We start from the raw sequence: 12,145 nt of genomic DNA, 5'->3' as shown, positions 1-12,145 counted from the left end.
TAATTAACTGTAAGCTAAGAGCAGAGAACCATCTAGAAGTATTAGAGTGTGTTGGATTAAGCTCTCGTCATCATTGGTTGGAAGGGCCCCATCTCACTGGGCATGTCCTAAACAGAGACAAGCCAGTCTGGATCAGAGTCGTCTCTCAGGGGAGCTCCAGAGTCCTTGAGCCACCGTGGGGTCCTTTTACCAGTCCCTGAGGACATATCCAGGCCTCCCTCATGAGATAGCACATGCTTTTCCTGAGCTGTGCTCAGCAGAAATCTCCCCACACACACACTGCCCCCCCCCCCCAAATTAACTGCTTCCTTCAGCCTACAGAAAGAACTTGAAGCATGTGACGTCGCAGGAAGCAGGGCGGAGATTAGCTAGATCTGCAAGAAATTCATTAGGATTAAAAGAAAAGGAAGCCTGGGGTGCACAGCTGCCTTTTTGTGTGGAATCACTTTCCTTCAGCTCAGCTTACGCACTTTTGACCTTGAAAATGTGACCAGTGACACTCACTTGCACACATAAGACAGTGGAGAACTTGCCAGGCTGTTGCTCTGTCAAGGCAGAGGCCAGATGGATCAAGATTTTGACATCTGCTTGGGTGAAGACCTCATTTCAACCAACCAAAATCTGGGCTTCGTGTCTTGCACCTGTTATATTAGCTGAGTTAGAAGCATAAAGAGGATCAAGACCTTAGGCTGGTCTCAGGATAAATTTGAGAGCATGCTTGAAAAATAAAGTCAAAAGGGATGGGGGTATGATGGGAGAAGGAAAACACCTGCCTAGCAAACACAAGGCTCCAAGTTCAAGTCCAGGAAGCCTTGTGTGTGTGGTGTGTATGTGGGGTGTGTGTGTGTGTGTGTGTGTGTGTGTGTGTGTGTGTGTGTGTGTGTGTGTGTGTGTGTGTGTGTGTGTGTGTGATGGGGTTTGGACACAGGGCCTGGGCACTGTCCCTGAGCTCTTTTTGCTGAAGGCTAGCACTCTACTTTGAGCCATAGCACCACTTCCGGTCTTCAGGTGGTTAATTGAAGATTCCCATGGACTTTCCTGCAATCCTCAGATCTCAGCCTCCTGAGGAGCTACGATTGTGAGCCACTGGTGCTGGCGGGAAGCCTGTTTTTAAGGAGCTCCAAATATGGCCATCATATAGAGGTGACTGTGGCCTAACTCTGCCTTGGCAGAGGCCTTCCACGATGTTACCTATCCCATAATGCAATGACCACTGTCCTCAAGATTCTCATCTATCCCATAGTGACACCACAAGATGTCCCATGAGACACCACTGGAGCTTCTGGACTCTAGAAAAGAGTTTGATTCCCTGATTTGAAGACTCCAGCCAGGGAGGGACTCTACCAGGAGTCTACACGGGTCAAACTCTGCTTCCTCTGGTCTTCCCTCCCGTCCCCCGCCCCAAAAGCTTGCTCACCGAGGTCCCTACTCCACTTCTGAGAGCCGGGAAGGAAACTAATTGGCCTGAGATATTTGGTCCACTCAGCCTCCCTGTTTCTGAGCCTCTCTGCTCATTTCCTTTTGATGGAGGATCCGTGTGGATGCCCTCCTGTCACTGTGTTGTGATAGATTTGGGTCTGGGAAGTTCTCCTGAGCCTCAGAGTTCAGGATATCCTGAAATCAGACTCAGGAATAAAAGAGTCATGCCTGTTGCCTTTAGATGCTGACTGTAGGATGTGGATTGTGCTGAGATTGGGGGTGGAGGGGAGATAGTTAGTAATGGAAGTAGTAGACTGATTTGGCAATGCTTTATGCTCTTTTTTTTTTTTTTTTAGCATGAAGCCCTTGAAAGAATTTTCTTTGGAAATGTTAAAAAAAAAAATCTGAGCCAGACACCGGCGGCTCACGCCTATAATCCTAGCTACTCAGGAGGCTGAGATCTGAGGATCGCAGCTCAAAGCCAGCCCGGGCAGGAAAGACTGTGAAACTCTTATCTCCAATGAACCACCAGAAAACTGGAAGTGGTGCTGTGGCTTGCTGAAATGCTGAGGGACAGCGCCCAGGCCTAAAGTTCAAGCCCCACAACCAACAACAACAACAACAACAAAAATCTGAAATGAACCTAGCACCTTAATTATGCCTTTTTGTGATTCTGTCAGCACTGTCATCTACTGAGTAATTCTGTCACTGTGCCTGAGGAGAAGAACTTTAGACCACATTTAAAACATCTAGCTTGTTCGGGTAGGGGGAGGGGGTCTCAAGAACAATGAGCAATTCAAATAACCTGTTTTCTATGTTTCCCTGTACAAACATGGCGGTGTGGTCTGAGGCCCGCTCACTCAGCGCTGGGGTTCATTCATGAGCGCATCATTAACTTGAGAACTGGATGCCCTCTCTGAGGAGGTACATCTGGGGACCATAGGTAACCCCAGGGCACCATCACCATCACTGGGGCCAGATGGCTTAGTAAGAAACCACCTGGCCAAAGAGAATGCAGAAAAACATGTGTGTGTGTGTGTGTGTGTGTGTGTGTGTGTGTGTGTGTGTGTGTGGATTTCCATCACTGGGATAGAATAGCTGACAGAAGCAATTGTAAGTGGAGGTCTCAGTCTCCTTCGGCTCATGGATTCAGAGGTGACAATCCGTGGTCAATTGGCTGCATTTTATTTTTTCTGTCACTTTTGTTTTAGTGATCTGACTTGTACACAGGGATTTCACATGGTATTTCTCACATGCTGTATTGTATTTCAGTCCAATAACCCCTTCTATTGCTCTCTATCCCTGTCCCTCAGCCTCATTGTCAGCCTTCAGTGCTTCTTCGTGCCGTCTTTATACAGAGACATAAGATATCTCCATGCTATTTGTTCTCCATCAGCCTTAGTCCCTCTCTCCCCATCCAGTTCAAATATGTGTACATTCATAAATTTCTAATAACAAAAGTAAAATATCCATTGACCCACTTTTGAGAGTATCAGGAAACCGAGATTGGTGAAGAAAAGAACAGATCTCAATATTACTCTTTTCTTTTTTTACATGGATATACTTGAAGACTGCAAAGCCACTGATTTTGGAGAAGTTCCTTTTTGTTTGGTTGGTTTTGGTGCCAGTACTGGAGCTTGAACTCAGGGCCTGGGTTTTGAGCTTTTGTGCTCAAAACTAGCATTCTACCATTTAAGCCATAGCTCTACTTCTGGCTTTTTTTGGGTGGTTGATTGGAGATAAGAGTCTCATGGACTTTCCTGCTCTGGCTGGCTTTTAACTGCAATCCTCAGATCTCAGCCTCTTGAGTAGCTGGAATGACAGGCATAAGTCACTGGCACCCAACCCTGGAGAAGTTCCTTTTTGTAGAAGTAATGTAGATACTACATGGAATGAAAGATAATCTGGATTACTGTTATGAAATAACGGACTTGGCATTCGAGAGAACAGGACCTTGTTCTCTGGAACACTAGAGAAATAAAGGCAGGAACAGTAAAACAAAAATTCAAGCAGAAGACAGTTTGTTGAAAAGCATTCACAAAAGCTACCTAGAAGAACAGACAGGGAGCAGATTGGAAGGAAGGGCGGGCAGGCTCGGGGTTATTGAATTATTCCAGAGGAAGATAATCTTTAGACTGGAGGGGTGCCAGTGTGGGATAGAGAGTATGGCATTAGAGCATATCAGGAGGAGAGAGTTTCACTCCTTGCTGACTGAATGCGTGGGAAGGGTGAAGGGAGGAGGGTGGGGGGGTGGGGAGGGGGAGGAGGGAAGGCTGAGATCCAGGTTTCAGAAACTGATGGAGGCACTTATTCCAAGGGGAAATGATGATCTTTTTTTTTTTTTTTCAAGTTTGAGGTGCTTGGGAGACACCCAAGGGAAGCTGTTCAATAGACTCTGGGGCTTGTGGGTCTGATGGTCAGGAGAGAGGTTAAGGTGGGATGCAGGGATGATGCCTGATGTCAGGCTAACAGAAGCCTAGAGGCGGTGGAGGAGAGTGTGAGAAAAGCCCTGGCAAAGCCTGGGGTCCTGAAGGTTTAAAGTGGGGGGGAGGGGGAAGGAGTCCTACCAGAGAGAAAGGAGACCAGCCAAAGAGGGAGGCGAAAACACAGAGGGCGGGGCTGTAAACACCTAAGGAGAGAGTAAATACAAGGAGAAGCCAAAGGGCTAGACAGGAAACACCGATTGAATGTGGTAACTTCATAATGTGAAAAAAAGACAAAACAGGGCGAAAATGTACAACAAATAAGAACTGATTATATGATTTTATATATATATATATCTTATATCTTACAAGTGTAAAAAATATATAGATATTATTAATAATTATATATAATTAAATATAGTTATTTAAATGTATATAATTAAATATATATTTAAAAGGGATTTAATTAAATATATATTTAAAAAGGTATCCGGTGGCTCACACTTGTAATTCTAGCTGGAATCTGAATATCACCAAAAATACAGAAGTGGAGCTATGACTCAAGAGGTAAAAAACTAGGAGAGCACCCAGGCCCCACATTCAAAACCCAGGATTGAATATATATATATATATACATACATATATATATATATATTTACATATGCATATACATATATGTGTGTCCTCTCTCTAACATATATGTATATATATTATATATATATATATATATATATATGTATATATTCCTATTGTGGAAAAGTGTAGATAAATGGGCAACAGACCTTAGCAAGTAATTTTCAGAGCATGTCCTGCAGCCCATCCTGGCCCTGGGCGGAGTCTGATACAGGTAAGGTCAGGTGACAGAAGATCTGTTCAGCTGTGCAATTACCCAGGGCATGAGTGTGCATGGGTTTACTACTCCAGGATCTGAGAGTGGACACTTGGATCTATGCTCAGCTCTGATGGCCCCCTGTCCCCATCCATTTATGTTGTGAACCAAATAGCTCCTGCACCTTCTCCTCACACAGGGAAACTGCTTACCCCGGAACAATGCCAGCCATGCAGAGGCTAGAAACCTCCCCCCTCCCCATCCTGGGGCTTGAACTCCGCGGTTGGGCACTGTCCCTGAGCTGCTTTCTACTCAAGGCTAACACTCTCCCACTTGAGCCACAGCACCACTCCCTGCTTATTCTGTGATTAATTGGTGATAAGAATCTCACAGACTTTCCTGCCTGGGTTAGCTTTTAACCAACTACAAGCCTCAGATCTCAGCCTCCTGAGCAACCTATTTGTAAGACAGAATTTTGCCCTGTAGCCCAAGCTGGCCTCAAACATATGATCCATCTTCCTCAGCCTCCTGAGTGCTGGGATTACAGGTTTGTACTACCCTGTTTGGCTAAGGAGCTTAACCTTTTAAATCAGCAGATGATATCTGATTTAAAAATGGGACATGCGGGAGGGGGCCCATTGATTCTCCTCAGTGTGGAGAAGACTGGGGGGAGCAGGTGACTGCAGTGTCACCCTGGAGGGACTAACACAGATCTTGTGAGAAGCAGGGAAGGCAGCTCTGCGGGTCTTCCATACGGTGGGAGACGCACTGAGGGCTTAGAAGTCACCTCAGATGCCTCAGTGCTTGGCCACACTCAGCCAAGCTGAAGGCCGAGTGGACTGAAGGCCGAGTCTATGTCCAGCTACACACATCCAAGAACTGTCTCCTCCCAACACGCCAGGACCCTGGCCATGAGCCATGAACTCAAGACACGACACAGCCCCTTCTACTTAATGATAAAATGTGATGGTTTTTTTAGGTACCAGTCCTTGAGGCTGGGCACTGTTCCTGAGCTTTTTTACTTTCCCCTTGAAGCTAGAGCTCTACCACTTGAACCAAACACCACTGCCAGCTTTTTGGTTAATGGGAGATAAGCATCTCGTAGACTTCCTTGCTTGGGCTGGCTTGAACCACAATCCTCAGATCTCAGTCTTCCAAGTAGCTAGGATTACAGGCAAGAGCCACCAGTGTCTGGCTGGTAAAAAGGGTTCGCGGGGCTGGGAAGGTGGCTCAGTGGTAGAGCGCTTGCCTTGCACGCATGAGGCCCTGGGTTCGATTCCTCAGCACCACATAAGCAAAAAGAAAAAAGCCAGAAGTGGCCCTGTGGCTCAAGTGGTAGAGCGCTAGCCTTGAGCTGAAGATCTGAGGGACAGCGCCCAGGCCGAGTACAGGCCCCATGACCGGACCCCCCCCAAAAAAAGTGATTTGCTTTAAAAAGGAGGATGGGGGACCAAGGAAGGAGTTAGTCTGACTTAAGAGATGCTTAGGAAATGCCTAAATGTGGGGGAGTCTGTATTTCAGGCTCTGTCTTCAGGAGGTGACATCCATGCAGAAGAGCAGACAAAAGGGCCATCTCCTTCCACCAAAGAGCAAGTGAACCTCAGCCACCTGTACCACCAGAGACCAGCTGTAGTTCAGGAATGTCTGTGTGCTGTGCGCATACAAAACATACACATAGTTCTCAGTAATAAATACATCTTTCCCACCAATTACAAGTGTACAACCAATATCACCCTGTGGGAGAAGGTGATCTTTATACTGGAAAAGGCTGCAGTGTAGAAGAAAATTCTACTAGGGGCTTCAGAACAACCTGAGCATGAGGGACTTATCCAAGCCGGCAGAGGGCACTCTTATCACACAGTCTTGGGGACAAGGGAGGATGTAAGACCCTGCATTGTACAGGCTTTGTTTGTATACTGAAGTATGTGGGGGAGGGGGTGGGCAGGAGGGGTGATCCCTACTAAAATTAACACAGGGATATGGCTAAAATGCCACACCTTTTTGTAAAAAACAGACTCCATTGAGTTTCTTAAATAAGGTCTGCCTTGATTTACATAACATCTTCACTGAAGTCCTTCCGTCCCTGACAAGGAGCCTGGGGTTTGGGTTGACAGACTGTGGTCTGTTTCCCAGATGAGTGAGGTCAAGGGCAAGCAGGACCTAGGAGGGGATGTAATTCCTGCAAGACACCACCAGAGGGAGCCCAATGACTGCTTTAGAATCCTTCACCAGCAGGTTGGCCTTGAGCTGCCCCTCCTTCCCTATTCAAAAGTTATTCTTACACTCCAAATGCACACTCCATATTTTCTTATGTAGACACAGACACTTAAACCACAAATAATCCTGATGTGATCGCAGCATAATGAAATGTGATGATTGTCTGCGATTGTGTAGTAGACACTAACAGGAAAGAGTGACTTGTGCATACACAACAAGGAATGAATCCAGGCCAGTATATTGCTCAGCCAAGGGTGGAGGAAGATGCAGGCAACATGGATGGTTGTAACCCCACCGACCCACAGAGCTGAGAGCTTTGTCTACACTTGCAACTAACTGCATCTTAAGCTTCTGCTTGACAGTGAACTTTTCTGCTTCCGTTGTGATGGGGTCAGAACTGCTGGGATGCATCCTTCCCGCATCTGTCCTGCGCACACTGGGTTGTCTTCCCCATGTCCCCTGCCCTTGGCTGTGGCAAGGCATGCTGTAGTCCAGGAACTTCTGGGAAAATGATGCCTGAGTCAAGCCAAATTCATAAAACGTGCTCTCCATCTTTCTTGATGTCCATCCTGGCCTTTCCGCCTCTCACTTGGGGCAGCAGACCCTCCTCTGAGTCTCCAATTCTGTGACCTGTTACAGCTCCACTCCCACCATGCAGATATTCTTATTCTAACATCTGTATTAAACTGTCAGCTTCTTCAGGAAAGAATTTTGTCTTAGAACTCAAAAAATCAAAAATCAAAATCTCCCAGAGAATCCAATGAATACATTAGCAAATGCACTGAATGCATACTTTTCTTTTTTTCCTTCCTTTCTTTCTTCCTTTCTTTTTCTTTCTTCCTTCCTTCATTCCTTCGTTCGTTCCTTCCTTCCTTCTTTCCCTCACTCTTTTCCTTTTTGGTGCCAGTCCTGGGGTTTGAACTCAGGGCCTAGGCATTGTCCCTGTACTTCTTTTACTCAAGGCCTAGCACTCTACCACTTGAACCACACATCCACGTTTAGCTTTTTGCTGATTAATTGGAGATAAGAGTCTTGCAGATTTTCCTGCCTGGACCTGCTTTTAATAGTGATTCTCAGATCTCAGCCTCCTGAGCAGCTAGGATTACATAGCATTACATAGGATTACAGGTGTGAGCCATGATTGCCCAGCTTTGAATCCATGTTTCTTAGAAAATGAACATGGTCAATAAATACATGGGGAATTTCCATCAACTTTAATCATCAGGGAAATGCAAATCAAAACAGCAGTGAGATTTTCTTTCATTCCAGTCAAAATAGCAACCATCAAGATAAACAACAAACAACATTGGTGGGAATGTAAATTAGTGCAGCCACTGTGGAAATCAGTATGAAGGTTCCTCAAATCACTAAAAATAGCTGGTCACTGGTGGTTCATACCGGTAATCCTAGCTACTCAGACGACTGAGACCTGAGGGTACAAGTTCAAAGCTAATCTGTGCAGGAAAATTCACGAGACTCTTCTCTCCAACTAACCAGCAAAAAGCCAGAAGTGGAGGTGTAGATCAAGTGGTAGAGTACTTGCTTGGAGCAAAAAAAGCTAAGGAACAATTCTCAGGCCCTGAGTTCAAGCCCCAGAACTGGCACACAAAAAAATTAAGAATAGAACCACCATATGATCCAGCCACACCATTTTTGTAGCTAAAACCTGCCAATGCAGCACACACTAGAGCTTATCTGCACTGCCATGTTTTCTGTGGTAGCCAAGGTGTGGAAGCTGCCCAGGTGCCCCTCAATGATGAATGAAAGAAATGGAGGTTTATAAAGCACAAAGTCATGTCATCTGAAGGAAAATTGATGAAACAGAGACTATGGTGTAAAGTTTAATAAACCAGACCAGTACTGCATGTTTTATCTCAAAACAGGAATCTTGATTTAAAAAAAAAAAGACACAAAAGTAGAAGGATAACTATTTGGGAAGAGGAAAGGGACCAGTAGGTAGAATATAAGAGAGGGTAATGGGGGTGGATAGAATTTAAATTATGTGATATGTGCGTATAAAACATCATCATAAATCCTAATACAAATTAAAAACAAAATAAGCCAGGGGCTGGTGGTGACTCACTTTTGTAATCCTAGCCACACAGGAGGCTGAGGTCTAAGAATCTCAGTTCAAAGTCAACCCAGGCAAGAAAGTCCATGAGACTCTGCTCTCCAATTAGCCAAAAGGAGAACTGTGACTCAAGTGGTAGAGTTCTAGACTGGAGCAAAAAAGTTCAAGGGCAGTGCCTAGGCCTTGAGTTTAAGCCCTATGAGGTCTGGCACAAAATAAATAAATGAAATGAAAACATAAGGATGAGATCTGTGACAATTTAAAATAAAGGCGTTATTGGAGGAGGTGTTGTCTTAAATTCAACTTCTGGCCTCAGAACCCACAAGGGTACTTGGTACATGCTAAGAGTTAATCAATGCAGATGAATATGTATCTTTAAGAACAAGGTATAAAACATTAAGAAATATGGGCTAGGAAGTATTTACTATGAGCTGTTTCCCATCAGTCATTGGAAATACCCTTTGAGCCGGGGATTAGGGATTTCTGTTCCCATTCAAAGTTGAGCATGGGGCCAGGAAAGACAGGTCCAGGAGGCCCTGACCTTCTTCAGGCCAGCTGCTCAGCTCCTCAAGTTTGATGGGATCGTTTTGCTACCATCATCATTTCTGGGTATGCTGATCTGGCTGGAAAGGCAGAGGATCTATTAAATTGTGTTGATCGGGGAGCTGCATCAGCTCTCATTAGAGAGAACACTACACCATCACATGGAGCAGAAATGAAATACTATGTAGAACTTCACCAGCAAAATGCAGATTTGATTTATCAGACTGGATCTGATGCTACTTATATGTCTTCAGCATCTAATAGTGTGTAAAAATTGGTTTTAAGGCCCCCAAGTTCGGAGTGCTATATCTTGTCATTGGCATCCTGAGCTCCCAAACACTCTCCCAGACTTCTGAGGGAAAAAAAAATCAAACCTGTGGCTGTAGACAAGAGGGGCTTTCCTAAATGCTAGGATGAACATAGGAGCTGCTTGTGGCAGAAAGAAGCTGCATATTTCTCATTGTTGGCTTCTCTGTCCTTTTGGGAATGAGTAGAGTTCTGAGTGCTCTATCTTGTCATTTGCATACTGGGCTCCCAAACACCCATCAGCTCTTTCAGAATTCAGCAGAAAAAAATCAGACCTGTGGCTATAGACAGCAAGAGGGGTTTTCCTAGATGCTAGGATGAATCAGGAGCTCCCTGTAACAGAAAGAAGCTGTATATTTCTCTTTGTTGGCTTGTCTGTACTATTGGGAATGAGTAGAGCACTCTGAACTAGGGGAACATGTTTTAAGGCCTCCAAGTTCTGAGTGCTCTATCTTGTCGTTTACATCCTGAGTTCCCAAACACCTGTCAGGTCTCCCAGAATTTGGCAGGAAAAAAAAATCAGACCTGTGGTTGTAAGACAGCAAGAGGGGCTTTTCTAGATGCTAGGATGAATACAGGAGCTGCTTGTGACAGAAAGAAGCTGGATATTTCTCTTTCTTGGCTTCTCTGTCCTTTTGGGTATGAGTAGAGCACTCAGAACTTGAGGCCTTAAAACAAATGTTTAAGGCCTCCAGTTACTGAGTTCTCTATCTTGTCATTTGCGTCCTGAGCTCCCAAACATTCTTCAGCTCTCCAGAATTCAGTGGGAAAAAAAAAAACCAGAGCTGTGGTTGTAGACAGTGAGAGGGTCTTTCCTAGATGTTAGCATGAACACAGAAGCTGCTTGCGACAGAAAGAAGCTGTATATTTCTCTTTGTTGGCTTGTCTGTCCTTTTGGGAAAGAATAGAGCACTCAGAAATTGGGGGCTTTAAAACATTTGTTAATGTTTTAAGGCCCCCAAGTACTGAGTGCTCTATCTTGTTGTTTGCATCCTGAGCTCCCAAACACTCATCAGGTCTCTGAGAATTTGGCAGATAAAAATCCAACCTGTGGCTATAGACAGCCAGAGAGGCTTTCCTAAATGCTAGGATGAACAGGGGAGCTGCTTGTGACCAAAAGAAGCTGTCTAGTTCTCTTTGTTTGCTCATCTGTCCTTTTGGGAATGAGTAGAGCACTCCAAACTTGGGGGCCATAAAACAAATGTATATCCTTTTTCACTTTTCCTTCCGGGGTCATTAGGAGGATTGTTATTCTGTGAACTCTGGAAAGCAGTCTACAAAACCAAAGTCCATTTTTAGGACAATATAGGAAATGCAGGCATCTTTCTGGTCATTACTGCCAATACTTCCACAGCAGGGGAGGGCAGTCCTAACCATCCTGCCCTCTGGTATGAGGCTTGCTGTAGCTGCTACACATACGGTTGGTTCACTCCACAGTCACACAGTCAACTTGAAGGTTTGGTTTCTTTATCTCTGTGCTCTCTCTGGGAAAGGGAGGTATTATCTTATCACCAGTTTCTAATATGAATTTGTCTTTCTGTGTGTGTGTGTGTGTGTGTGTGTGTGTGTGTGTGCAGGCCTTGAACTCAGGGCCTGAGTGCTATCTCTGAGCTTTTCTGCTCAAGGATGGCCTGTTACCACTTGAGCCACAGCTCCACTTCCAGCTTTTTGGTGGTTAATTGGAAATAGTCTCTCAGGTTTGTCTGCCTGGGCTGCCTTTGAGCCATGATCCTCACATTTCAATCTCCTGATAAGCTAAGATTAGTGGCCAGTGATTCATCCACTCTTTGATGTGAATTTTTACCTTAGAAGGATACAGTCTAGGAATGGAAATGATTTTTCATTGAAGCAAAAGAGGGCTTTGACTATTTATTTATGTAGTTACTTATTTAGAGTTATTTTTTTTTCCAAATTTCATTATAAGGTTGACATTTACTGTAGATTTGTGTTGTCAGAAGTTGCTTACCTTTTATTTCTGCTGGACATCTGTGTATATATTAGAAAGCAGTGTAAGTTACTTAAATTTCTGCCATAATTCCCCTGAATAGTAGTAACAAAGCATTAATTAATTGTGTCCTTCGTCAGCTTTGGCACTGGAGTGACTGAAAGACAAGAACAACTTGCCACTTGCCTTCCACAATCTGGGTGAGTGGCTCTGGGTGAGCAGCTAAGAGTGCATGAAATCATTTGAAACATGAACTCATAGCTTCCATCCTGATGTGGGCAGCAGTTGTGTTCCATCTTTGGGTGGAACAGGAATTCCGTGAGGCGAGGTCCATGAGAACCCCAGTTAGAAATACAGAAAAGCCAAGCTAAAGGCCTGGAGATCCCCATGTT

This window comes from Dipodomys spectabilis, unplaced genomic scaffold, assembly GCF_019054845.1.
Source record: "Dipodomys spectabilis isolate Male_0828 unplaced genomic scaffold, ASM1905484v1 ptg000096l, whole genome shotgun sequence".
Taxonomy (NCBI): domain Eukaryota; kingdom Metazoa; phylum Chordata; class Mammalia; order Rodentia; family Heteromyidae; genus Dipodomys; species Dipodomys spectabilis.
This window is presented reverse-complemented; position numbering follows the sequence as displayed.